Consider the following 27,222-nt stretch of genomic DNA (forward strand, 5'->3'; position numbering starts at 1 on the left):
AGATTGCATCTTGGCTTGGATTGCGTGTTCGCGGTAGGAAAATTTTTGTTTTCTATGCAACGTTATCCTACATCAAGTCCAGGGGGTGTGTTCCTATTATTGTTGTAAGAATTCCCATATGAATTACCATAACCGTTACCATTATTATAAGGATATGGCCTATAGTTATTACTAGAATTGTTCCGATAAGCATTGTTGTTGAAATTATTATTTTTAATGAAGTTTACATCAACATGTTCTTCTTGGGCAACCAATGAAGCTACCAGTAACATTATTAGGATCAACATTAGTCCTATCATTCACAAGCATAGACATAATAGCATCAATCTTATCACTCAAGGAAGAGGTTTCTTCGACGGAATTTACCTTCTTACCTTGTGGAGCTCTTTCCGTGTGCCATTCGGAGTAATTAATCATCATATTATCAAGGAGCTTTGTTGCTTCACCGAGAGTGATGGACATAAAGGTACCTCCAGCAGCTGAATCCAATAGGTTCCGCGAAGAGAAGTTCGAGTCCTGCATAAAAGGTTTGGATGATCATCCAAGTAGTCGATCCATGGGTTGGGCAATTTTTAACCAAAGATTTCATTCTTTCCCAAGCTTGTGCAACATGCTCATTATCCAATTGTTTAAAATTCATTATGCTACTTCTCAAAGATATGATTTTAGCAGGGGGATAATATCTACCAATAAAAGCATCCTTGCATTTAGTCCATGAATCAATACTATTCTTAGGCAAAGATAGCAACCAATCTTTAGCTCTTCCTCTTAATGAGAAAGGATACAATTTTAATTTTATAATGTCACCATCTACATCTTTATACTTTTGCATTTCACACAATTCAACAAAGTTATTGAGATGGGCAGCAGCATCATCAGAACTAACACCAGAAAATTGCTCTCGCATAACAAGATTCAGTAAAGCAGGTTTAATATCAAAGAATTCTGCTGTAGTAGCAGGTGGAGCAATAGGTGTGCATAAGAAATCATTATTATTTGTGGTTGTGAAGTCACACAACTTCGTATTTTCAGGAGTGGCAATTTTAGCAGCAGTAAATAAAGCAAACTAGATAAAATAAATGCAAGTAACTAATTTTTTTGTGTTTTTGATATAGAGTGCAAGACAGTAAATAAAGTAAAGCTGGCAACTAATTTTTTTGTGTTTTGATATAATGCAGCAAACAAAGTACTAAATAAAGTAAAGCAAGACAAAAACAAAGTAAAGAGATTGGATTGTGGAGACTCCCCTTGCAGCGTGTCTTGATCTCCCCGGCAACGGCGCCGGAAAATATGCTTGATACGCGTACGGCACGCGTCCGTTGGGAACCCCAAGAGGAAGGTGTGATGCGTACAGCGGCAAGTTTTCCCTCGGAAAGAAACCAAGGTTTATCGAACCGGGAGGAGCCAAGAAGCACGTTGAAGGTTGATGGCGGCGAGATGTAGTGCGGCGCAACACCGGGGATTCCGGCGCCAACGTGGAACTCGCACAACACAACCAAAGTACTTTGCCCCAACGAAACGGTGAGGTTGTCAATCTCACCGGCTTGTCTGTAACAAAGGATTAGATGTATAGTGTGGATGATGATTGTTTGCGAAAAACGAGTAGAACAATAGCGAGCAGATTTGTATTTCGGATGTAAAGAATGGACCGGGGTCCACAGTTCACTAGAGGTGTCTCTCCCATAAGATAAATAGCATGTTGGGTGAACAAATTACAGTCGGGCAATTGACAAATAAAGAGAGCATGACAATGCACATACATGATATGACGAGTATTGTGAGATTTAATTGGGCATTACGACAAAGTACATAGACCGCTATCCAGCATGCATCTATGCCTAAAAAGTCCACCTTCAGGTTATCATCCGAACCCCTTCCGGTATTAAGTTGCAAAACAACGAGACAATTGCATTAAGTATGGTGCGTAATGTAATCAATAACTACATCCTCGGACATAGCATCAATGTTTTATCCCTAGTGGCAACATCACATCCACAACCTTAGAACTTTACGTCACTTCGTCCCGCATTTAATGGAGGCATGAACCCACTATCGAGCATAAATACTCCCTCTTGGAGTTAAGAGTAAAAACTTGGCCGAGCCTCTACTAATAACGGAGAGCATGCAAGATCATAAACAACACATAGGTAATAGATTGATAATCAACATAACATAGTATTCTCTATCCATCGGATCCCGACAAACACAACATATAGAATTACGAGATAGATGATCTTGATCATGTTAGGCAGCTCACAAGATCCGACAATGAAGCACATGAGGAGAAGACAACCATCTAGCTACTGCTATGGACCCATAGTCCAGGGGTGAACTACTCACTCATCACTCCGGAGCCAACCATGGCGGTGGAGAGTCCTCCGGGAGATGATTCCCCTCTCCGGCAGGGTGCCGGAGGCGATCTCCAGAATCCCCCGAGATGGGATTGGCGGCGGCGGCGTCTCAGTAAGGTTTTCCGTATCGTGGCTCTCGGTACTGGGGGTTTCGCAACGAAGGCTTTAAGTAGGCGGAAGGGCAACGCGGGGGCCACACGAGGGCCCCACACAACAGGGTCGCGCGGCCAGGGCCCAGGCCGCGCCGCCCTGTTGTGGCGGCGCCTCGTGGCCCCACTTCCTTTCCCCCTCGGTCTTCTGGAAGCTTCGTGCAAAAATAGGACCCTGGGCGTTGATTTCGTCCAATTCCGAGAATATTTCCTTTGTAGGATTTCTGAAACCAAAAACAGCAGAAAACAGCAACTAGCTCTTCGGCATCTCGTTAATAGGTTAGTGCCGGAAAATGTATAAATACGACATATAATGTGTATAAAACATGTAGATATCATCAATAATGTGGCATGGAACATAAGAAATTATCGATACGTCGGAGACGTATCAGGTATTTAGGCTACAAGGATGTAAATGCAACACACATAGGATAACTATACATGCCGATAAAACATATTGGAAACGAATGCAATATGTAGGAACCAAAAGTAAAAGCATTTCGAAAATCATAATATGAACCAGGCTAGGGCTTGCCTTTGTCCCTGACAAACCAATGTGGATCTTCGAAGATCCCATGTTGAATTGTTAATCGGTGGACAAGTATTGAGTTGCGTCGTTGTCGATCTTCATCGTCTCGGGCACTTGCTCTATCGAACGCGAAGAAGCAAACACCGGAAAGATAAAGGAACAATCAATACATGGCATAATGCAATGCGCATATAAGGATGATGACATGACATGTTAATTAGGTATTAAAATTAACCCTAAGACATCATCAATTTAACTGAGGTTCGACGGAACTAGGGTTAGTAGTTCCGGAGCCCCAAAAGGGGTACAATTAGTTCTTCTAAAACAACTAGGGTTTAAAGTTGTTTAACAATGCATGATTTTGATCCCAAAATGTAGATCTCATTTTTCTGAAAATTTTGATATATTATACATATTTTTCTGATTTAAAATGAATTACTTATGAATTTTACAAGTTTTATTCATTTTAAATCATTTCTGAAAATCCTAGAAATTAATAAAAATCTGACAGACCTGGACCCACATGTCATGTTTTTAATCTTTTCTAATCATTTACGAAAATAATAAAATCCTGACAAGGGGCCCCACCTATCATATTATTATTATTTACCAAAATGAATTTCAGAAAACAGGAAAAGGCTTTATGGCGTCGGCATGACGTCATGATGACGTCATCCACGGCCATGAGCTCCAGATCGAGCTCGGCCGGATTTCAATCTGCCGACTTGGGGGTCGCGGGGATGCGCGCGATGGGGGGATCAGTGCAGCTCGACGTGGCGGGCCATCTGGTGGCGACGCCGCCTCGGATTGGTCGCCGGAGCGTCGCCGGAGACGAGCTCGAGCAGCGGCCGAGACAGGTGGCTTGTGGTGGCGGCGCTAGGGAGGGTTATGGGGCGAGGCGAGGGCATCAGGGGAAAGAGGAGCTCACTGCGAGCGAGAGGGAGGGGTCGGCGATGGCCGAGGGGGCCTCGCCGGCGGCGAATCGACGGCGGCCGACCGTCGGCAGTAGGTTAGGGTTAGGGTTCTTGGGGGCGCCGGGGACCGCGGGGAGGGCAGAAATGGGGCTAGGGCTTCCGGGCGGCGGCGGAGAAGGCTTTATAGCCGTCGGGGGCGGCAGCAGGCATCTCCACGCGGCGGCGGGATCGGGCGCTCGTGGCTCTGCCACCGAGCTGCATCGGGGGGAGGAAGACGATGGCAAAATTGCCAATACCCCCCTGGGGTTCCTACTGGGCTGGTATGGGCCGAGGTGGGCTAAGGGGTGGGCTGCAGCTGAGCTGCGCCGAGAGAGGAGAGAGAGGAAGGTGCTGGGCTGCTGCCCAAAAAGAGAGAGAGAGAGTTTTCTCTTTTTTTCCAAATTCTGTTTTATTTTTGTTTCCAAACTCTTTTTGGTATTTGAAATCTGTTTGAAGTTTCAAACTTCTTTAAAATTTGGAAACTATCCATGTCCTTCAAAATATACTTATGGCCATGTATTTTGTTTGAAAACTTTTGGAAACACTTTGGAGAATTTGAATTTGAGAGATATTTAAACCAACATTAGGGTTTTCAAAATCATTTCCTTATGCAATTTTCTTAGGAAAAATAATCATGATGCTCATGATGCACAATCAAACCCTAATTAGGTTTAACTAAAAGAGGGGTGTTACAAATCTATCCCCCTTAAAAGAATCTCGTCCCGAGATTCCAAGGTAGGAATTGAGAAGGTAGCAAGGACTACACCGGCTTCAACGATATTGTCGATACCACGACAATCTTCTTTCTTGAAGAGGTTGATCTACGACATCATGAAGAGCTTTGTTCTTCCTTCGAGATTGTTGCTCAACAGCACCTTAAGGAAAGAGGGAAAGACACTGAACGATGGATCTTTACAAAGATCGAGTATCTCATGGTCAACTCATGGAAGGAGTGTTTAAGAACAACTCTTGTGCTAATAAACATGAAACACATTAAGGTAACGGAGGATACGGAAGAAGTTTCAAATTTGGTAGGCAATTGCTCCACGCTTGACAAGAATACGAAGGGACAAAGTAGCGAGGAGTTTAAAATGCCTTTGATGCCATGACGAGACACTTTAGAGAGGGTGACTCGTAGAATCACAAAAAAAATTATGCAACCGGAGCAACTTTGGATTTCAAAATCATCGTCACTCTTCGGGCAAGAATACATGAAACGATTGTTGTCCACGTACTCAAAGTGCTGGGGCCTAGATGACTGACGAATTCACACAACGTGTGAATTGAGTAGAACTTCAGGTACAAACAAAAGGAAGGGGAAGAACACTGGCTACTAAAGTGCCAAGGTTCATGATATTACTTAATGTTACTTGAACGAATAGACAACGGAGATTTGGCATCCTAAGAAGAGATGCTTCTCCCAGGATTTGGACTTTGAATATGGCAAGAGGAGTGTCGTTCGGTTAAAGCTTGCTCAAAAGTACTGGGGTCACATATGGCTGACGAATTCACCCAACGTGTGGTTTACAGAGATCTTCAAGTAAAATCCAGAGGAAGGGGAAAAACATTGTCGAACGACGTAGTAGAATCACCGGGAGGTGAATTTTTTTCCTGATGGAGTTATTGTCACGGGAGAAATGGTTTCGAAGGATTGACCGAGAGCCACTTAGCAACGCTGCTTCTAATGTTCTCCTTGATGTTCTAGACACCTATATCAGGCGATTGAGAAGCCTTCAATAAGTCATCAAGTGAAGGTCAGACTTCCGGATTGAAAATACATCGTAAGGGTAACTCCTAGAATAAGTTGCTCAAGATCCTTATGGAGAGTGGTTATTCTTGATGATTCAAGAGATTATGACATTAGACCTTCCGACTAATTGTGTTAACAACAACATCAATCTTGCCGGATTTACAAAGAGACCTATGTAAAAAAAAACTCCTTGAGAAACACTAACCATCATTGCCGCTTGAGATTCAGCTTAGGTTAGGTGTAAAGATATTTAAGACTCAGAATGTACGAATAGAAATTTGCAATAGCTACCACCAAGGTAAAGCTGCTAGATTCTCAAAATGGAGACTATAATGTCAAGCTCCAAAAGATTGAGCTAGATTGCATAAAACCATGTGGTTGCGACCGCCAAAGGCAATTGCGTGCACATGAACTTATTGCAATGTAACACAATTGAATCCTGGTGGGAACATCAAAGAAGATTCAAAGCTATTAAGCTTCTCCTCTTTCTTGAACAAACCAGGCAGTGGCTCAGTGTGCATAGAGAAATGTTTCAAGCAAATGGAGGTAACAACCTGCCATCTCAAGAATATTCTGCACATGCATGACCGGCTTGCGATGATTACCGAAGAAAGAAAAGGGAACTCTACTCAGATCCACGGCGACATCTTTCAACAAAAGCACGTGAACTAGAGGAGGTTACTTCTAGCATCCAGAACACATACCTCGTGATATCACAAAGATGGTTCTTAAAAGTTTCCAATATTAGTGCCAATTGTTCAATATGAACCTCTTTAGACATGGAGAAAATAAGAATATCTTTGATGGGCTCAACAACAAACTTATCAAGGTACTCCAAGAAGAGAGGCTCATATGTTGCATGAACAAGGCCAAAGTATTGGTCAGACCAAAGAGCATGAAGATATACTCAGACGAACACCATGAGTATAAACATCATCAAGATAGTCCTCGGAACTGAATTTGATTTGACGATAGCCCAAACTCAAATCAAAGATTTGGGAAGATAGCATATCCATGAAGGAGATACTTCCTGACTTCAACACGAACAAAACTAGACATCCCTTTAAGAAGGAACAAGTCTGATAGAGATCTTGTCTTACAACTCTCCAAGTTGTTGTTGAAGCTCAACCAACTAGTCCAGGATATCCAGTACAATTTCTTGGAGAAGTAGTGGTTCAGAGAACCAACATACTCACGAACTTGACAACAAGGTCATGTGGAAACATGGCGATACTTCTAGAAGACATCCAGAATATCACTAACCACCGATATATCACTGAGTTCGAGAGAGAAGCTTGCTTTTCAAAGCAGCTGATGTGGTCTTGAGAGCTTTGGTATGAACCTAACTCTTTGACCGAAGAATGTGCGCCTAGACATACAGACTTGGCAACACAGTCGAACTTTTCTTAATGATTGGTTAAACAATCATGCTAAGAATGACACCAACGTCCTTGGAATTCAAAGTAATGAGAATTGCTAAGAATCTTGAATGGCCACATCAATACATGCACCCCAATATTCCACGCACGGGTAGCTTGGAGAAAGGGTGGGTAAAGATGTGTAAGAGTATCACTTCATCGGTAAGGCCATGAGACGTTGCACGACCTATAGATATAAAAGAGTGTGATAGTACTCTAAGGTAGAACAAAACAGAAAGTGCATAAACCTGAGATTATGTGGATTACAACACTTTGACCAAGTCCTAGAAATGGACGACGTACTGGAGTTTGTTTCTCCTAACATCTCGAAGTGAAATGTCTTGGAAGACCACAGGTGTAACATGCACTAGAAGATTCCAATGCACAATTACCACTTGGCTGCTAACTAGCAGACAAAGGTCAGAAAACAACTAAGAGCAGGAACATCATCAGGGTCGGAAATCCTGAGATGTAGATGCACAAGATAACACTGTTGTGAAACTCATGCTGAAAAGGGAGGTGTGGCAGAGTCACAAACATAGATATGAGACTCACAAAGAGCACTCATGTTGTGATCCATTTGATTCCATTACAGAACCTTTGCCATAGTTATTCGTAGGAAAGGTCTTTGTTGCCGCAATTCAATCACGACAATGAGCACAAGATTGAAAGATAACTTTGACTTTAGCCATCCTGATGTATGGTTTGACCATTAACAACAGGGATCAACGAAAATGGATCTTGGGTTAAAAGTCAGCATCATGTACTGAGGTTCAAAAGAACCTAGCACAATCCGGGACCTTCGGTTCAAGTCCAAGGGTTCAAACAAGGAGAAAGGAGTAACTACTATCTGAGTGACACAAAGGACACTATGAGGTAGTAATCATGGAGTAACTATCAAGAAGCCATACCTAGCTTTAGAAGTATCCCAGAAAAAGGAAAGGAGGCATCCAAGGTGAAAGGAGACCTCGAAGCCTGGAACAGAATGATGTGGAACCCACAAAATAGAGAGATCATGATGGAAAGGAATCTCTTGAGTGAAACACAACAAAGAGAGAACAAAGAACACACAAGACTTTAGAGAAGTCAACCCTAGGTCAACTGGTTAAGGAACGACCTGCTCTTCAAGCACCTAAGTTTTGAAAGACCATAAGAGATGGTAAAACTTTTTTTTTTCAAATCAACACAAGGTAAGGTGTGACTTTGAACTAGAGCGATACCAGATAAGGAGTAAAAAGAATCCTAATCAGATTTTCACAGATACTTTTAGCTTTCAAATAGTTTTCGCAACCACTAGACTCAACATCGACCAATAGAAAGGGTTTCCTACAGGCAGTCCTGCTCTGATACCAAAACTTGTCGCGACCCCGGGGGTCGTAGGATAGACAAACCCAGATCTCCATCTGGCATAAGCCTAACCTAGATCTCTAGGGCCTACAGGGTGAGAATCGGTAACACAACAGTGACTCTACGACTCAAAGAGCAATACAAGCTCATAACTGAGCGAAAAACCAAAGTATTACAAGCGAGAGGTCACCGACTCGACATTTCATCAATCAACGGAAGCAAAGTTATGCTATTCTAAATAGCAAGATAGCAAAAGGCCTAAGAGGCCAGGAGCATAACGGCGACGTCCCAGCCCACAGATTCCAGGCTGCCACCTGGGAATCCCAAGCTACTCGTCGATGTCGACCTAGAAACCTTCATTTTGTTGGAGAGTCTTCGTCTGAAACAAAGCATGCAAAGCTGAGTATAGGGACTCAGCAAGACTTAGTACAACCTTTTAGCAAAGCTGGTATACGAGGCTTTATGTGGAGCTTATTTTGCAGAAAGCCAGTTTTCTTTTGTAAAACAAGAGGGAGCAGAAGCTCGTCTATTCAGATCATTTTAAAAAGGGATAAGAGAGAGATATCTCTAGCTCTACTGATCATCATATTAAATACACCGAATCTTCATCATCAGCTGAACCTATCAACTAGGAGCACCCCCTCGATACCCTGAGGAGGGATCCTTATCACACATTTATTCCAAGTTTTCCGATTACGTTCATGTTGTCTATGATCACGAATCCATCACCAAGTCGTCGTAATGCTTGTGGACACGGCTTTTCGAAAAGATTTACCCTGCGGGGGTGTACAACTTTACCCACACGCGCCGACCAGACTCTTAACGCCACATGATTAACACACTTCCTTGGTGTGCCGGCGAGAGGGTGGTCGACCAAAACCTTTCCCTTGCTTCGCCTATTCCATGAGTCAATCTAAGCGGGAACTCCATCATCGTAGGTAGCCATTCTCCGAGGCGGTCCCGGTCATTGTGTGCGGGGATCCGGTTCAATGCCTACAGCATCCTTCACCCTAGCCACGTCTCTGTATGATGCACCTTTGAAAACATTTTCCACGCCTTCGCCATGCAGAATGCCAAATGGAACTCGCAAACTAATTGACTCATGGGTAAGCTAGGCAAGTTCGGGCCAAGGGGTTCCCATGGGCCCCGTGTGGCTGTACGCTCGGTCTTGGTTCCGAAGGCGAGAACCTCGAGGTCCTAGTATCGGCGAGAACGAGTCAAATCACCACATCCCCATGTGGCGGCCCATCCAAGCCTTTAAACATGTTTATTATCATCACTGATCTTACCACGTCATCCTGTCATACTAGGTTCATTCGCAGCTCTGATTCATCAACCGAATGGATCAGAATTCGTCAACTAAGCATGGATAAGCATATTCGATAGCACGGCTCTAGCGATGCACACCTAGCTCAAACCTAGTCTTGCTGGGAGCAGTGGATCAGGGTATTTAGGCTACAAGGATGTAAATGCAACACACATAGGATAACTATACCTGCCGATAAAACATATTGGAAACGAATGCAATATGTAGGAACCAGAAGTAAAAGCATTTCGAAAATCATAATATGAACCAGGCTAGGGCTTGCCTTTGTCCCTGACAAACCAATGTGGATCTTCGAAGATCCCATGTTGAATTGTTAATCGGTGGACAAGTATTGAGTTGCGTCGTTGTCGATCTTCATCGTCTCGGGCACTTGCTCTATCGAACGCGAAGAAGCAAACACCGGAAAGATAAAGGAACAATCAACACATGGCATAATGCAATGTGCATATAAGGATGATGACATGACATGTTAATTAGGTATTAAAATTAACCCTAAGACATCATCAATTTAACTGAGGTTCGACGGAACTAGGGTTAGTAGTTCCGGAGCCTCAAAAGGGGTACAATTAGTTCTTCTAAAACAACTAGGGTTTAAAAATGTTTAACAATGCATGATTTTGATCCCAAAATGTAGATCTCATTTTTCTGAAAATTTTGATATATTATACATATTTTTCTGATTTAAAATGAATTACTTATGAATTTTACAAGTTTTATTCATTTTAAATCATTTCTGAAAATCCTAGAAATTAATAAAAATCTGACAGACCTGGACCCACATGTCATGTTTCTAATCTTTTCTAATCATTTACGAAAATAATAAAATCCTGACAAGGGGACCCACCTATCATATTATTATTATTTACCAAAATGAATTTCAGTAAACAGGAAAAGGCTTTATGGCGTCGGCATGACATCATGATGACGTCATCCACGGCCATGAGATCCAGATCGAGCTCGGCCGGATTTCAATCTGCCGACTTGGGGGTCGCGGGGATGCGCGCGATGGGGGGATCAGTGCAGCTCGACGTGGCGGGCCATCTGGTGGCGACGCCGCCTCGGATTGGTCGCCGGAGCGTCGCCGGAGACGAGCTCGAGCGGCGGCCGGGACATGTGGCTTGTGGTGGCGGCGCTAGGGAGGGTTATGGGGCGAGGCGAGGGCATCATGGGAAAGAGGAGCTCACTGCGAGCGAGAGGGAGGGGTCGGCGATGGCCGAGGGGGCCTCGCCGGCGGCGAATCGACGGCGGCCGACCGTCGGCAGTAGGTTAGGGTTAGGGTTCTTGGGGGCGCCGGGAACCGCGGGGAGGGGAGAAATGGGGCTAGGGCTTCCGGGCGGCGGCGGAGGAGGCTTTATAGCCGTCGGGGGCGGCAGCAGGCATCTCCACGCGGCGGCGGGATCGGGCGCTCGTGGCTCTGCCACCGAGCTGCATCGGGGGGAGGAAGACGATGGCAAAATTGCCAATACCCCCGTGGGGTTCCTACTGGGCTGGTTTGGGCCGAGGTGGGCTAAGGGGTGGGCTGCAGCTGGGCTGCGCCGAGAGAGGAGAGAGGGGAAGGTGCTGGGCTGCTGCCCAAATAGAGAGAGAGAGAGTTTTCTCTTCTTTTTTTCCAAATTCTGTTTTATTTTTGTTTCCAAACTCTTTTTGGTATTTGAAATCTGTTTGAAGTTTCAAACTTCTTTAAAATTTGGAAACTATCCATGTCCTTCAAAATATACTTATGGCCATGTATTTTGTTTGAAAACTTTTGGAAACACTTTGGAGAATTTGAATTTGAGAGATATTCAAACCAACATTAGGGTTTTCAAAATCATTTCCTTATGCAATTTTCTTAGGAAAAATAATCATGATGCTCATGATGCACAATCAAACCCTAATTAGGTTTAACTAAAAGAGGGGTGTTACAGTCAGGCACTATGAAATCGTCCAGTGCTTGGTCACTTCTTTAAGCTACTTATTCTTATTCAGCTGTTTGAGATGGCACTCTTCAGACAGCTTCTTCTCCTTAAGCTCGTCATAGTTGTCATCTTTCATTAGCTTCTTCTCTCACTGCTGCATATACCTAATGGCCCGTGTTGCAGCAGCATTCTCTGCAGGACAGTGATACGTAGTGTAGGCGATGGCATGTCAATGTGTAGTACATGACGGTGGCACCAGTTTGGCTTGAGCAGCCACGCCAGTCTTGTACTTCGGCCAGGGCAGGTGCAGTTTCTTCGGCACTGTCTCGAGCATGACCATGGCTGGAATCTCGACAACCCCCATGCGAATGGCTGGTGAGATGCAGCAGAGATAATAATAATAAGGCTATAGCAGACATACACAGAATCATTCGGGTATAAACGGCTCATTTCGTATGATGAGAAAGGTTAGTAACATCATGAAGTTTGAAGAATAAGTTTAAAAAAAAGGGTAGTACGATTACTAATCGCGAATGTAAATGAACACGCGGAGACAGGAGATAAATAATCTGAAGTTATTATGGGCACCACATGGAATCTGCCTCCACCCAGTGCCATTATTTTTTGTTTGGCATACCCATCTCATTTATGTATGACATGCATAATATTCAAAGAGCACACATACAAACTTCAGGACGTTGAAGAAAATTTGATTACATCTAAGCTAAAAAAAAAGCATACAACTTATAGATAATCTAATGGGAGCAGATTGGAAGCAGGTTGACTGCATGGTCAGGGTCAGAGTTTTAGCCGTCTAGCACTGTCTAAAAGATGAGGTAGGCACTGAGAGCATATCCGGTAACAAATAAGGCTAAGCCTAAGAGCATCTCCAGCCGCGTCCCCTAAAGCGTCCCCCAAAGGGATTTGGGGCGTGCCGGACAAAAAATGCGTTCCAGCCGCGTCTCCCAAAGCCCATTTTTGTCCGGCGCGCCCCGATACGGTGTCCGGCGCCCTGAGCCCGTCCCCGTCCCACAGGGGACGCACCGGGCACGCCGGACACAACGAAAAGCGAGGCGGGGAGTGGCGGGGCCGACCCGTCAGCGGCACGGAAGGCTAAAACCCCGTCGCCTACCTTGGGTCAAGCGACGTTAATGACGTCCCTGTTTTCCCAGGCAACGCAGGGACGCGTCTCGTCGTGCATGGCCGCGTGGCCGTCCGCGCCGGAGTTATTGCGTGCAACCACCCGCTGCCGCCGCTGTTTTAAGACGCCCTGCAGTTCTCGCCGCTCACAATCCTTCTCGTCGCCGCCGCCTCCCCCCTCCCAGATTTTCTCCTCGCCGCTCCAAAAATGTCGAGCTCGTCCTCCCGCAAGATCGCCGCGGCAACCTCACCGTGTCGGAGGCGTGGGCGCTGTACCAAGCCCGGTATCCAGTCCCGCCGGACATGCGGCTGCCAAGCAGCGGCGGCTGGAAGATGGCCGTGAACGGCATTGGCGTCCCGCCGCCGCCGAAGCCGGACACGGATCAATGGAGGGACGCCATCAAGGCCCGGCGGGCTCAACTCACCGCCGAGGAGCGGTTGGATCCAACGTGGGCGGTCAACAACAACGACGCCGGTGGACGACGTACTTCAAGGCGAAGTACGACGTCGAGATGCACGGCACCGACAACCTCGTCGGCGGCCCCAACAGCTGGAACAAGGTCGGCCGCGCCTGTTGCGGGGCGTTCCGGGGCGCACCCTCGACAACGTCATCCGCGGCATCCGCAACGGCGCTCCAAGGTTGGAGATGCCGTCGTCGTCGCCGCCGTCTCCTCAATGGCAGCCGAGGAGGACGACGTACTCGTCCTCCTCGCACTCTTCTTCCTCGGGACCGGCGCGATCGACGCCGTCCTCGTCGTACCGGTCGGCGCCCTACACCGTCCCCAAACGGGAGGTCAAGGAGGAGCCGGCGACGCCCGTCAACACAAGGCGTGGCGGCAGCGGCAGCCGGCGGCAGCAAGGGAGGCGCGGAGGCGCCCTCCTCATCCCGAAGTCGAAGGTGAAGGAGGAGCCGGAGGAAGCGTCGCAGGCGGCGCTGCTGGCGGAGTACGAGCGGCAGCAGCGGCTCATCGCCAGCAGCGACGACCCCGAGGACTGCCCGGGGCTGCGGGCGGCGTTCTTGGCGTCCATGAACGACAAGGACGCTCGGAGGGCGACCTGGACGCGGCGATCGCCATGTCCATCCGCGACTCCGGCAAGCCGCTGGTGGACCTCACCGACGACGGCGAGGCAGGACCAAGCGGCCTGGTGAAGGACGAACCCGTCGACGAGCCCGTCGAGGAGCGCGTGAAGCAGGAGGTCGTCACCGACGACATGTACAACTTCCAGCAGTACTACGACGCCTCCAGCCGCCGCAAGTGGTTCTAGATTAGGTGTTTAGTTTAAATTTAGTCAAATTTCGTTCGAATCTATGTAAGTTTGGACGAATCTAATCGAATCTCGTTAAGTTTAAAATTTCCGAAATTTTATTTGGGGAACGCGACTGGGGAGCGACGTCCCCCAAACGCAGCACGAACAAAACACGTCTCCCAAACGCTCAATCCGGCGCGGTTTGGGGGATGCTTTGGGGGACGCGGCTGGAGATGCTCTAAGCACTGTAAAAGATAAGGTATGTTGAGCGGAACCAGTTCCTTTTATCCATACTAGATGATCCGTTGCGCTACCGCGGAAAGTTAGGAATTAAATAATAGGTTTTAGCTTATTTTAGTATTAAAAATTAGTTTAAAATTTAACTAATTTACTATCTTCCAGACACACCATTTCATCTGAGGTACTACGGTAAGATATGACAATTTAGTACGATTTCAGGCCGCTTCTTTTCAGCTTTTATGCTTTCTCGTAAGCTCTCCCACTAAATTATGGTTATTGTATCTAAAGAGGTACTATCATAAAAAAGGCATAAAAGGACAATTATTAATTTCAAGAAGAATGTTTCTACTTATTGTGATTCAAGATTTTGAGTCCTTTAACCGATACCACGGGAACCAGAAACTATTACAAAAGTTTGCCCTCGTAAACAAATTCCACCACTATTCTCGACTGATATCACCCATCCCATAACGATTTGCTTTAGCGGCCCAGTCTCTTCCTCTTAACCTATGTAACTAACCCTCCACCTTGATATGCTACACCTCCCTCCATTCCCTCCACACCAACTAATTCGCTAACCAAGTACTCTGTCGCGGCCATCTACGCCATCAACCATCCAATGCTCGCCCCAAGATTTACCTAACACTTGATAGAGGACAAAATAGATTAAATAATTTAGAATCCTAAGACAATATGTTGTTATTCCAAAATCCAAACACGACACATTTAGAGAAATGGTAGAAAATCTTAAAGAAATGTATTTCAGAAATAACAATAATGCAATCTGGTAGAAAGCCATCAATACCATTGGAAACCAAAATGTACGCTTTTGCAGATTAAGATAGGGTAACTTCATGATGTTAGCATCGTAAAAATACAATTTCACTTATCTTGAACCTAAATTAAATGTCCATTTGAATATACTACAATTCAACTTTTCACAAGTAAATAAATACAAAGATAATAAGAAAATAAAGGTATCACATATACGAAAGACCTCTAAACCAACAACGGAAATTCCTTGCATTTGTCTCCTTTTCTTGAGACATAAAATGCAATGCAGGTTGTTGTCACCCAAAGTACCGGTCATATAATTGCTAAAGTGCTAATGACAAAAGAAATTGCAGGTGGCATAGCAACTCTATGTTTTTACTAGAAGTATATGAGACTAACAAAATTGCCAAAAAATTCTTATAGAGAAACAACCAAATATGTACAGAAACTATGCACTGAAACTTACTCGGAGCACTGAAACCTAGTGTAAAAATAAGAACTAAACAATAGAACCCATCTTTTTGCACTAAAACTTACTGGCTAGCGAGACAGCAGAAACTCTTTCACTACGTTGGCATTGGTAAGGAAGTAGCATTTGATCAGTTTCACCACTGAAGTGTCATTTCCTACTTGTTCAAAGGCATAGCCAGTTAAGGGACCCTTTTGTTGTGGCTTTTTTTGGCTTTTTGGGTTTGGCAAAAGCCAAAAAAAGCACCTATTTGCCAAAACCAAAAAGGCAAAAAAAGCCACAACAAAAAGGCCCTAAGAAATGCCCCATAACTGTGAGCACGATAGAAATGGGTAAAACCTTACTGTTAGGAGTACATGTAGAGTTAAGAAATGTATAACTACATGGAACACCTTGTAGAGTTCCGACTCATTGCTCACCATTATAGAACAGATGATAGAACTGGTACATTTTTTGTACATCAGGGTAATCATGAAGTCACCGGTAGCAATATACGTCATACAACATAGGATAGAAATCAAAGTTGGCAGCCTAGTTACATATATACAAATATCAGTAATTCTAGGCACGAGTGCAGAGTGCTGCTCCATTCTATGTCAAGGAACTCCTTCCATTTTCACAGCCTGTCTTCCTGCGGTAAAGCAGCCTTGTGTTAGTGAGAAGAGGAATTGCTTCTTCCTCTTTTTAGTTGCCTTCTCTATGTCTTGGACAATCATAAATACTTACGAAAAATAAATTACAGGTACATAATATATAAATCAAGAAGAAAAAGTAGAGAAATCATCCAAAATAAAGATGCACTAACCATGATTGGTGCATTCTAAGATTTAAGAGCCTAATGGCAAGAAGAGGACACAGACATAGACCTGCATGATCATTCTCTTCTAAATAAATTTTTGGGTGGTAGAGTAAGACCATATGTTATGCAGTGAAAAGGCTGGAAAAAGAAATATTTTCCATCAGATCCTTACACTGCTCCAATAAGAGTCAATGTATACTGACTCAGTAACACTACTACACAATTACTTTTCTACCTAATAGAAAAGCCAAGACCGTGAGTTTTTTACTCACGAAAACCCAACTTGATCGTCTTTATAATGTCATTACAGTAAAAAAAAATCTAAAATAAAAGAGAATAGCTGCCAGATACATGCTAAGAAAAATGTATGTACTTATCATTCATGGCTAAAAGAATGTCCAGGCGACTGACCTAGTGAAGAGCCTAATTGGCAACTGAGGTAAATTCTTGATATAAAGGTCTGCAAAAGATTCAAAAAAGGGGTTAAACTTCCCATGATCAAACATGGCAGAAACACAATATCTTTTGTTGCATATCTGGATGTACCAATAGATCATTAACATTAGAGTAATCAGCTAGAAAACGAACCTCCAGACCATATGAAGACTAACGTCCAGCAATAACTTCAATAACAGGACCTGACCAGAACCACACCTGTTTGAGAAATAGTCTTTAACTTCAATAGGTATGTGCCACACCTCCCGCATCTAAAAGCGCAAATGACGGACGCTAACCATAAGGTTTGGCTTATTTCTATATCAGAAGTTGGAGCGGAGCTCTTCCATCGAGTACAGTATCTGACGGGGCGTGTTACCGCGTTGCTCACCGTAAACGTTGGTTTATTTCAATACCGGAGGCTCGAGAGTGTGTAGCTCTTTCGATCGCGGCCCACTTTCTATCACTCGAGTGCTAACTTTATGGTTATGTGGTTGCGATTCGTCAGTTGCACAGTTTCCTCTTCGTCTTTCAACCTCTTAGACATACTCGTAAAGTAGAGTATTGGAGCTACTCGCATCGCAGTTGACTTTGCCGGATTGCATAACCACTTCAATTTTTGGTCAATTGATTGCATAGCAACTTAAGACTTTTAACAATCGATGGTAACGAAATATTAAAATCTCATAAGGTTTGGCTTATTTTAGTACCCGAGGTTGGAGCGGAGCCGTTCCATCGAGTGTAGTAGTATCTGACGGAGGCTCGGGAGCGTGAAGCGTAGCTCTTTCGATCGCCCCCATCATCGCAGTAGCAAAGGGGGAGTATTAGGGTGAAATAACCATTTTTGCTACGTCGTTCTTACGTGTAAGGTACGACGGGAGGAAGGTTCACTAAAGCGAAAACACATTTAGGCAGCCGTTTGTTTTTTAAATTAGACGCAGAAAACAGAACTCTGTAAATTTGGAGTGGGCTTAGCAGGACTAAGACCGGAGGGGTCGGTGTACAGCTACGTGGCGAGGGAGGGGATGGGTCGGCGCATATAAAACCATCGTCTCCCACGGCCGCATCCATTCCCCCCACTCCGTTCCCCGCCACCACTCCCAAAATCATCAAAACTCTCTCCCTCTAGGCCACTTTGTCTTTAGTGCAAGTTTCTTCTCGCGCAGATCCAGGAGAATTGGCGGCAACGGAAGCTGGGGGAAGAGTCGGCGGCGTGAAAGATGAGAGGAACCGCAAGGTCGCCGGTTTTGCTGGAGAGCAGGAGGTCGTTGGAGGCGAAGGTGGTGTTGAAGAATCCGCCACCAGCGCGGGTCCTTTGAGGGCCACCGTCGTGGACGCCCTTGGCGTCAGTGCGGCCACCATCGAGCCGGCCGGCATCGGTTTGGTTGTAGAGGAACCAGCGAATCTAGCGGCGATTGAGTCGGCTACAGTAAAAGGCAACATAGATGCGGGAGCATCCACTCTCGCCGGCGTCGCTGTTGGCGCAGTCGTTATCGGGACGGCAGGCCAAGCGTCTGGCGAGGGCTCGCTGGTGAAACCAGACATGCAAAAGGAGGTATCTACTACGGTGAAGCCAGACATGCAAAATGAGGTATCTACTATAAGCCGGACTAATCCAAAACAAATAAATGCACACGTAATAGATACATCCTTTTGCATGTCTGGCACCACGGAGCCCTCGCTGGACGCTTGGCCCGCCGTCCCGATAACGGCTGCGCCAACAGCGACGCCGGCGAGAGTGGATGCTCCCGCATCGCCGTCGCCTTTTACTGTAGCCGACCCAATCACCGCTAGATCCGCCGGTTCCTCTACAACCGGACCGATGCTGGCCGGCCCGATGGTGGCCGCACCGACTCCAAGGGCGTCCATGATGGTGGCCCTCAAAGGACCCGCGCTGGTGGCGGATTCTTCAACACCACCTTCGCCTCCAACAACCTCCTCCTCTCCAGCAAAACCAGCAACCTTGCGGTTCCTCTCATCTTCCACGCCGCCGACTTTTCCCCCAGCTTCCATCGCCGACGATTCTCTTGGATCCGCGCGAGAAGAAACCTACACTAAAGGCAAAGTGGCCGAGAGGGAGAGTTTTTGCCGATTTTGGGAGTGGTAGGCGGGGAACGGAGTGGGGGGGAATGGATGTGGTCGTGGGAGACGATGGTTTTATATGCGCCGACCCATCCGCTCCCTCGCGGCGTAGTTGTACACGTCAACGACCCCTCCGGTCTTAGTTCTGCTAAGCCCACTCCAAATTTACGTAGTTCTGTTTTCTGCGTCTAATTTAAAAAAAACGGCTGCCTAAATGTGTTTTTCCCTTTGATGAACCTTCCTCCCGTCATACCTTACACGAGTAAGAACGATGTAGAAAAAATGGTTATTTCACCCTAGTAATCCCCCTTTGCTACTTCGATGATGGCAGCGATAGAAAGAGCTACACTTCATGCTCCCGAGCCTCCAGTATTGAAATTAACCAAGATTTACGGAGAGCAACGCGATAACACATCCCGTCAGATACTACTACACTCGATGGAAGGGCTCCGCTCCAACCTCGGGTACTAAAATAAGACGAACCTTATGAGATTCTAATATTTCCTTACCATCAATTGTTAAAAATCTTAAGTTGATATGCAATCAATTGACCAAAAATTGAAGTCGTTATGCAATCTGCCAAAGTCAACTGCGAGTAGCTCCAATGCTCTACTTTACGAGTATGTCTAAGAGGTTGAAACAGAAAAAGGAAGAGGAAACTGTGCAACTGACGAAATAAGAAATCGCAGCCATGTAACCATAATATTCCCCAGTTAGCACTTCAGTGATAGCAAGTGGGCGGCGATCGAAAGAGCTACATGCTCCCGAGCCTCCGGTATTGAAATAAAGCAACGCTTACGGTGAGAAACGCGGTAACACGCCCCGTCAGATACTACTGTACTCGATGGAAGAGCTCCACTCCAACCTCCGGTACAGAAATAAGCCAAACCTTATGGTTAGCCTCCGTCATTTGCGCGATTTTAGATGCTTGGTTTGTTTTAGCGCATGGCATGTAGTTCACAACTTCTGAATGCTTATTCACTTATTCAGTTACATCAATTCACAATGATTTACCAAAAAAATCATGTACCACCCAATTTTTGAGAGAAAAGAGGAAAAGACTCACAACTTCTGAATGCTTATTCACTTTTTCAGTTACATCAATTCACAAAGATTTACCAAAAAAATCATGTACCACCCAATTTTTGAGAGAAAAGAGGAAAAGACTAAACACCTTGTCAGGTACCAAAACAAGAGGATAGGGAAGCAAAACAAACAATTGAAATGAGCAGAGCTAGATCAAGAAAAAAAAACAGGAACCTGAGTAAGAAGACATACGAAGCCTCCGTACATATACAGAACATAAGAAATCCCACTTGTGTATATTTACAACAAAGAAAAAATTGTTACGCACGAATCAGAACCCTGTGAAGTGACAAATAGTAAACATGCATAACCGGGAGAAGATTTACCTGAAGCTAGCAACAACACATGTTTAGAAAGGCGTGGTAGATAATGAGAGTTTAACCTGCAAGGGGGAATTTAATCATACAACTTTGTACATTGGCACCTGGTCTATACAACAGAACTGGGAGAAGATTTACCTGAAGCTAGCAACAACACATGTTTAGAAAGGCGTGGTAGATAATGAGAGAGTTTAACCTGCGGGGGAATTTAATCATACAACTTTGTACATTAGCACCTGGTCATATTACACATTGTAAACTATAATTGCAAAAATAGCACTCCATAGTTTACCACTTAGGTAAAATACTACATTTCCACAACTAATAAGCATAGACGAGTAAATGACCAGCTAATGATAATCAAAATGATCAACCTGAAACGCTTGGAAAAAGGAACAAAAATCATTCACCTCGCATTGCCATCCCAGGCCGATTTGAGATGCATTACGACACAAATATTACCCATAGAATACCCACTGATTATTCGCTTGTAGAGCCAAAATCAAAATCGACGCATCTTATTTAAAAGTGCAAAACAAGTTGATGTTTCTGGTTGCATGCCTACTGAATGATCTAATATACCGGAGGAATGGAAAGTTTACATAAAAGGGAAGAGTGCAAAATTTTATTTAGCACATGCCAGATGGGGTAAGAGCACACTCCACATGATGGACATATTTTTTTCTTTGGTGTTCTACTAAATCCAATAAATCCTGGGGTAGATATATATATGATTTTCACACTTCCTCAAAAACATGTTCCCAGGGAAATGGCAGCAAAAAGTAGCAGTAAGCCAGCAGCTATTCACGAAACAATATGAGGGTCTCAAAGCCCTCACCTCAGAGCAATTAACATAGTTGCCGGAAGAACACAATGCAGCCAAAAGGATAATTATTGGCAAGAAACCTGAACCAAAAATAGGACTCCTCTTTTACGTGCTCCACAGAAACAACACTATTTTAACAGAAGGCAAGGAACCTGCAACCCAAGATGATGACATAATGGGCTAGCCAGGCCTAAGCCAAAAATTAGAATGCACTCTTACATGTCCCTACCATTTAGCTACTCACAGTGTCTGAGCATATTAAAAAATCACAGGACCACAATACCCAAGAATGTCCAAGCAATTCTTTTCCAGTCTGATTCTGACAAACTTGCGATCTGAAAGTAAGACCACCTGTAATAAAACATAAGAAGCAATATGAGTAACATCATAAATGGTTACCTCGATCTCTCGCACCTAAATAGTTCATTCATAAAATACAATTTCTCACCAGTAAGTAATTTTACATATATACACCATCAGTAATCCATTGTCTTCAAGTGAGATAGTAACTTTTCTCTTGTTCACCACTTACAAATCCAGACAACCGTGCCAATCATAACCTTCATCCAGAAAAGTATACAAATGTCAGGTCAACTCAAATCAAATTTCAGCTTGTTGTATTATATCCATTCTAATAGTTAACTGGCAGCAAAGTCCACACAGCATGACATCATGTTCAGATGTGTGCTTGCCCACATGTAGGTAAACAAATTTGACCTCATCACTTACATTAAAGAACCCGAGGTTCTCGAGCGTGAGTGCGGCATCACCCAACAGGAGGTCGAAACAGCCCAATGCCAAATTCACACAAGTTGCAAGAGACTATTAGTAAAAAAAAATCTAGCATCCTGAGCGGAGAGGCAGAGAGGAAGAGCTGGCTATGGTTTTCTCTGCTCACGTCCATGGCTGGGCAGATCCACCTTCTGAGAAGAAAAGGCAAACCTTAGGAGATAGGATGGATGAGCAACAAGGCGTAGATCCATCGAGCGGCGCCATGGCCATGGGGCGGCCCTCCTCGCGCTGCTCACCAGGGTGAGCAGGTACCGAGGAGGTGGAGGATGCGCGACCCCAAGGGCTCCCTGTGCTGGCTCCCCTCAACGACCTAGCGGCGTGCAGCACCGGCGGCTAGAGCCCGTGGCCAAGCACCACTGGCCACCAGGGCCCCGCCTCCCACGAGCCGTCGTACTCACGCCATCGGAGAGACCCGCCACAGCTCAGAGGAGGGCCCATGTGCGACCGGCTCCTCCTCAAGGCCAGCGCTGCCCGAAGCCCATCGCTGCTCCTCCACCACCTACCCAGCGCCAACCCAAGAACGACCTCGCGCGAGGAGGACGGACTTGGGCGAGTCCGGCAGTGGTGAAGGTGCGGGGCGGCCGGCGGAGCTCTCCCTCCCTCCTCCTCTCGCATCCTCTCCAACCACGGTTGCCGCCACCCAGGGCCCTCCCAAACAGCGCCAGAGCCCGCGGACAGCGGCGGCAGCTGCGCAACATCGGCATCTGCGCGAGGGCGGCTCCGGGACGGCAACGGTGGAGCCTGAATGAGAATAGGTAGTAACATCTATTATGGCTGATGTGTTATGTTCCTGTAACCTTAATCCAACCCAAGCATGCATCCTTCTCAGAGACACAGAAAACAAAATCTAATGCTCAACTGTTAACCAGCGACAATCTTGGTCTAAATAAACAAACAGCCAAGAAAAACAATGACGCCTTCGAATGTGCAGCATGGAAGAAGCAACCTGTTATCAGCAGATAGACCCAATCATCATTCTTCCCCAATGAATCAGAAGCAACTAAGCAACCGCAAGGCCACCAGATTCTGAACTTCTTTTGAGGGAAACCGCATGCTTTATTAGTTAATCAAAACAGGGTTACAATCAGCCTCTAGGCTGTGAACTCAAAATGCCGGTGGCTCAATATCCCAAGTAAACAACCCTCCATCTATCGCCGCATACTTTGCGCAACAGTGGGTCGCCTGGTTAGTTTCATGGCGGGCAAACACGGTATTAGAATAAGAAAATAAACTTTCTAGCTCGCTAATCTCATCTAAGATAGGTTTGATAATCGAACGATCATCCCTCGAAGATCACCCTGTTATAACCTCGGTCAGCTGCAAGGGCACAGGCATCTCGTAAAGCTAGAGCCTCAATAGTCAGAGTATCTGAAATCTCCTCATATGTTTTACACGTAGCGCCAAGGTAGGAAACATACATATTAAGTAATACTTGAAATAACCCTTGCTCTTTTAATTAGTAAGGGGAGCACATTTTTCAGGGGATCTTTAAGCAATCACATCATATAAAAATTCCCAATACAAATTTATTTGCTACAACTGAAATGCTCAAGAAAAAAACTGTTTCGGAAAACAGATTTAAGGAGGTGTCTGGGAATGGGAGAAATATTAATTGTCAAAATATATCAAAGAATACCTCTTCTCTTCAAAAGAAGTATGACATCACACAATGCATCCTCAAAATCACAACGGCATATGATCCCATCAAATAAATTCGAGAGGCTACTACCACATTACATAATGATTTTCTATTAAACACCGAACAAGACATGTTAATGTTGGGTACTCAAAAGCAGTTTTATTACCTTAAATTCCTGAAGAATATTGTTGCCATGCAAAAAAAATACAAAATTACTAAAGCTGTATAGGCCAACAAAATCATAGGGTAGTTGTACTTCCTTTGGGTGAATCATTTGGACTCTGCTACGAAGATTAATGCACGTATGGGCACATAAAGGGAATCCAAGAGGGGCATACCATAATAGAAGGAAAGTGATGAAACAATGCAGGAACAAAAAGGAAACACCCAGGAAGGTTATATAGCTTTTTAAAACAGCAAACCGAGCTCATCTTGGAACCAAACAAACTCACCAATCATAGTAACAATGATAGCTATCAAGAAGACACAAAATAATACACTTGGAGAAATAAAAGGTATGAACACAATCTATTAGTCGCACAAACAATAGTACAACACAATGCAACAGATAAACCAGCTGGAACACGAATTAATTACTTAACAGCAACTAACCAAAGATTCAATAAGGTTCAGAGAAGGAGACTGTGCTAACCAGAGGAAGCTTGCAAAGATTTTTTTCAGCCATGGTATGTACATGACATATTTGGTGTCGGGGGGCCACCGTCTATTCTCCCATGAGAACCTTGCCAGTTGGAAGGAAGAACAGATGCACAACTTAGAGGCATGTGTGAGGAAAAGTCAACAAATACTAAGATAGCATCTCGTTCTTCCATTTGCTGTGCCGCCAGAGCTCCACACAGTGGAACGAGAAGGCCTGGGAGAGCACTGAGCAGGAGTGAGAGGTGGAACAGCACGAATAGCAGGCATAGGACTATAAGAGGGGAGGGAGAAGCGAAACAGCGGGAGGAGAAGGTGCAAGGGAGTGCCGAGGATGAGGAGGAGCGGTGGAACGAGAGCAAATTGGGAATGACACAGGCAACGCGAGAGGTGATGCGGCAGCTGCGACGGGAATTACGCGTTGAAGGATTTCTACCCTAGTTTTATAACAGCACACTCGGTAACAAATCCTAAGGGTGAGAGTCGCTCCGAGTCATGATCGGACGGTCGGGAAGCCAAAGTGCCCTGAGAAGCGCCCAAACACGAGCAAGGATGTGTTCATTACATGCTCACTTGCAGGGACCTATAATCCTCGAGTCCAACTGCTCCTTTGTTGTTCAAGAATTAGACAAACCGTGAGAGAAATTCTGGTGTCATCAATGCCGATGCCAACCAGCAGCAAGGTGAACCAGCCTCTTCTCCTGATATTGCTCCTGCTACACCGGTACACAGTTGTAATATGATTTTGTATGCGATTTGATTAATATGCTCATAATCATGTTTGTTCAACTCGATAAAACTGGTGATTTAAAATCTTTGTCACAAAATGAGTAGCCCAACACATCTAAAACATTTGGAACATCATTAAATGAGCTCACTATAAAAGACAAAATAATTAGTGACACATAAAAGTCAAAATTATTATTTTTATTTCACAAAATATTCAGTTACTCAATCAGCTTGATCGTTATCACCCTGCATACACCATGTAAGACTGAAATGTACAATATATGAAATATTTAGGACAAGTAAAATAATGCCTCCCACAAATCTAAAATAGTATCAACAAGGACCAGAATTTTCTTCAAAGTTAGCTTTTGGATAACATTGTCACCTTCCAACCAAAATGAATTTGGTCAACAAACTTACACTTCTAATTGGATTTAGTTATGATGATCTCATTATGATTTTGCTTACAATGAATGCATTTGGTGTCCCGCCAAAAAACAACAACGTTATGAGTAGGAAAACCATATTTTGGGGAACCTGCATAGAAAAATAGACTAGACAAATCGTCTCAGAAAAATAATTTGTAACAAAAGGTAGCAGTGACCAAGAATAATAATGAAACATGCTCAGGAGATCCCCATAGAGAATACACGCATACGAGATTGAGGAAGTCCTTAGCAACCAACCATCCCCACTCGAGATTGATAACGGCTGAAGGCATACCTACCAATAAATCATTAGCATTATCAAACTTAAAAATATTCACAATATTCTCCATTTGGGCGAATTTCGGTTGCCATGATATCCATGAAGGTGACCATCTGCTTGTTCTTCTCTTCTTTTAACTGATCTTTACGGTTTATAAACCAGTTAAACCCGCTAATCCATTGGCAATGCAGGCCACCGGATAAGACATCAACATCGTCGTTTAAAATTTAACATCGCAAATAAATAGCATGAGCAGTCTAGTGCGGAGCTAAAAAGGAAGGATAATGAAATAAAACAAGCAAACAATCACATTCAGTGATGAAATGTCTCGTCTACTACATTCGAGCGTTTGCTTGTGTTGTTACATTATTTCCTTTTAAGCTCTACGGCAGATTCCAAATGCTATTTATTTGTGTTGTTACATTTTAAAGATTGATACTAATGCCTTATGCGGTAGCCCGCCATGCCAAGGAATTAGTGGTTTAACCTGTTCATAAACTGTGCAGGTCTGCTAAAAGACGAGAAGAACAAACAGATAATTACTTTTATGGATATCCTGAAACCAAAGTTTGTCCTAATAGAGAACGTTGTGGATATTCTCAAATTTTCTAATGGATTTCTTGGTAGGTACGCTTTGAGCAGTTTGATAAATCTGAACTGCCAATCTCGGTTGGGAATAACGATAGCTAGTTGCTCCGTGCTTACCAATTTTGTATGTGTATATTCCTAGTGTCAAACCCTCACGAGCAAGGTTTGTTGTTATTCTTGGTCATTTTTAGATTTTTGTTGCGAATTTATATCTGAGACGATTGATCTGGTGTATTTGGGAATGCAAGTGGTCCCAAAATATGCACTTTTCACTCATAATATTGTTGTACAAGACGGGGCACCAAATGCATTCGTTGTAGTTAAAATTGTAATGAGATTGAAATCATAATGAAATCCATTGGGAAGTGTAAATTTGTTAACAAGCTTAATTTTGGTTGCGGTAAAGCATGGTTGCCCAAAATGAAACTCATAAGACAACCTCTAGTCTTTGATGATGCCACATTTCAGATTTGATGCAGACATGTTTTTCCTTGTACTCTTTATTTTACAGCTTGCACCTCTAGTCTTACATCATTTAGGCAGATTGGGGATCAAGCTGATGATGTAACTGAATATCCCGTGAAACCAAAGACCTAATTTGAAAGCTACATCCGCCTTAGTCAAGAGTTAAAATCTGAAATGTAATACATAAAAGATGCGCCAATGAAGTTGTAAGTATTTCTGAATTACTTTCGTGCACTACATAAGCGAAGCCCTGTATCTCATCAGATGGAAACAAATAATCAATAAATGATGATAACTCATCAGAAACAACGGTTGTTATTGCCTTTCCCGAGAAACATGCATATATCTGATTCAATCAAACACTAGCAAGAAGTGTAACAGCAATAAAACATGAAAATATTTAGATGGTAATCCCTCTTTCCGCGCTGCATCACTAATCACTAAATGGAATAAAAAAAATATGACATTGTTGTGACAGAAAAAGTCTACAGTGTACCATATAT

The 27,222-nt window shown here is 44.3% G+C and overlaps 1 long non-coding RNA gene across 5 annotated transcripts; it reads right to left on the reverse strand.

Annotated features, from left to right (window-relative positions):
• Positions 1-15,922: 15,922 nt before the first annotated feature.
• On the reverse strand, positions 15,923-22,070 carry LOC124680847. Of its 5 annotated transcripts, XR_006995604.1 has the most exons (9): positions 21,871-22,070; positions 21,590-21,701; positions 21,371-21,492; positions 21,154-21,293; positions 20,454-20,511; positions 20,170-20,377; positions 16,981-17,046; positions 16,804-16,852; positions 15,923-16,224 (listed from the first exon to the last, which is right to left on the reverse strand). It is a non-coding gene; the product is annotated as an uncharacterized LOC124680847 (long non-coding RNA). The 5 variants fall into 5 exon arrangements; XR_006995601.1 differs by lacking the exon at positions 16,981-17,046 and having other exon boundaries at positions 20,322-20,377; XR_006995605.1 differs by lacking the exons at positions 15,923-16,224; positions 16,804-16,852; positions 16,981-17,046 and having other exon boundaries at positions 19,819-20,377; positions 21,386-21,492.
• Positions 22,071-27,222: the final 5,152 nt, after the last annotated feature.

Source organism: Lolium rigidum, unplaced genomic scaffold, assembly GCF_022539505.1.
Source record: "Lolium rigidum isolate FL_2022 unplaced genomic scaffold, APGP_CSIRO_Lrig_0.1 contig_29990_1, whole genome shotgun sequence".
NCBI lineage: Eukaryota > Viridiplantae > Streptophyta > Magnoliopsida > Poales > Poaceae > Lolium > Lolium rigidum.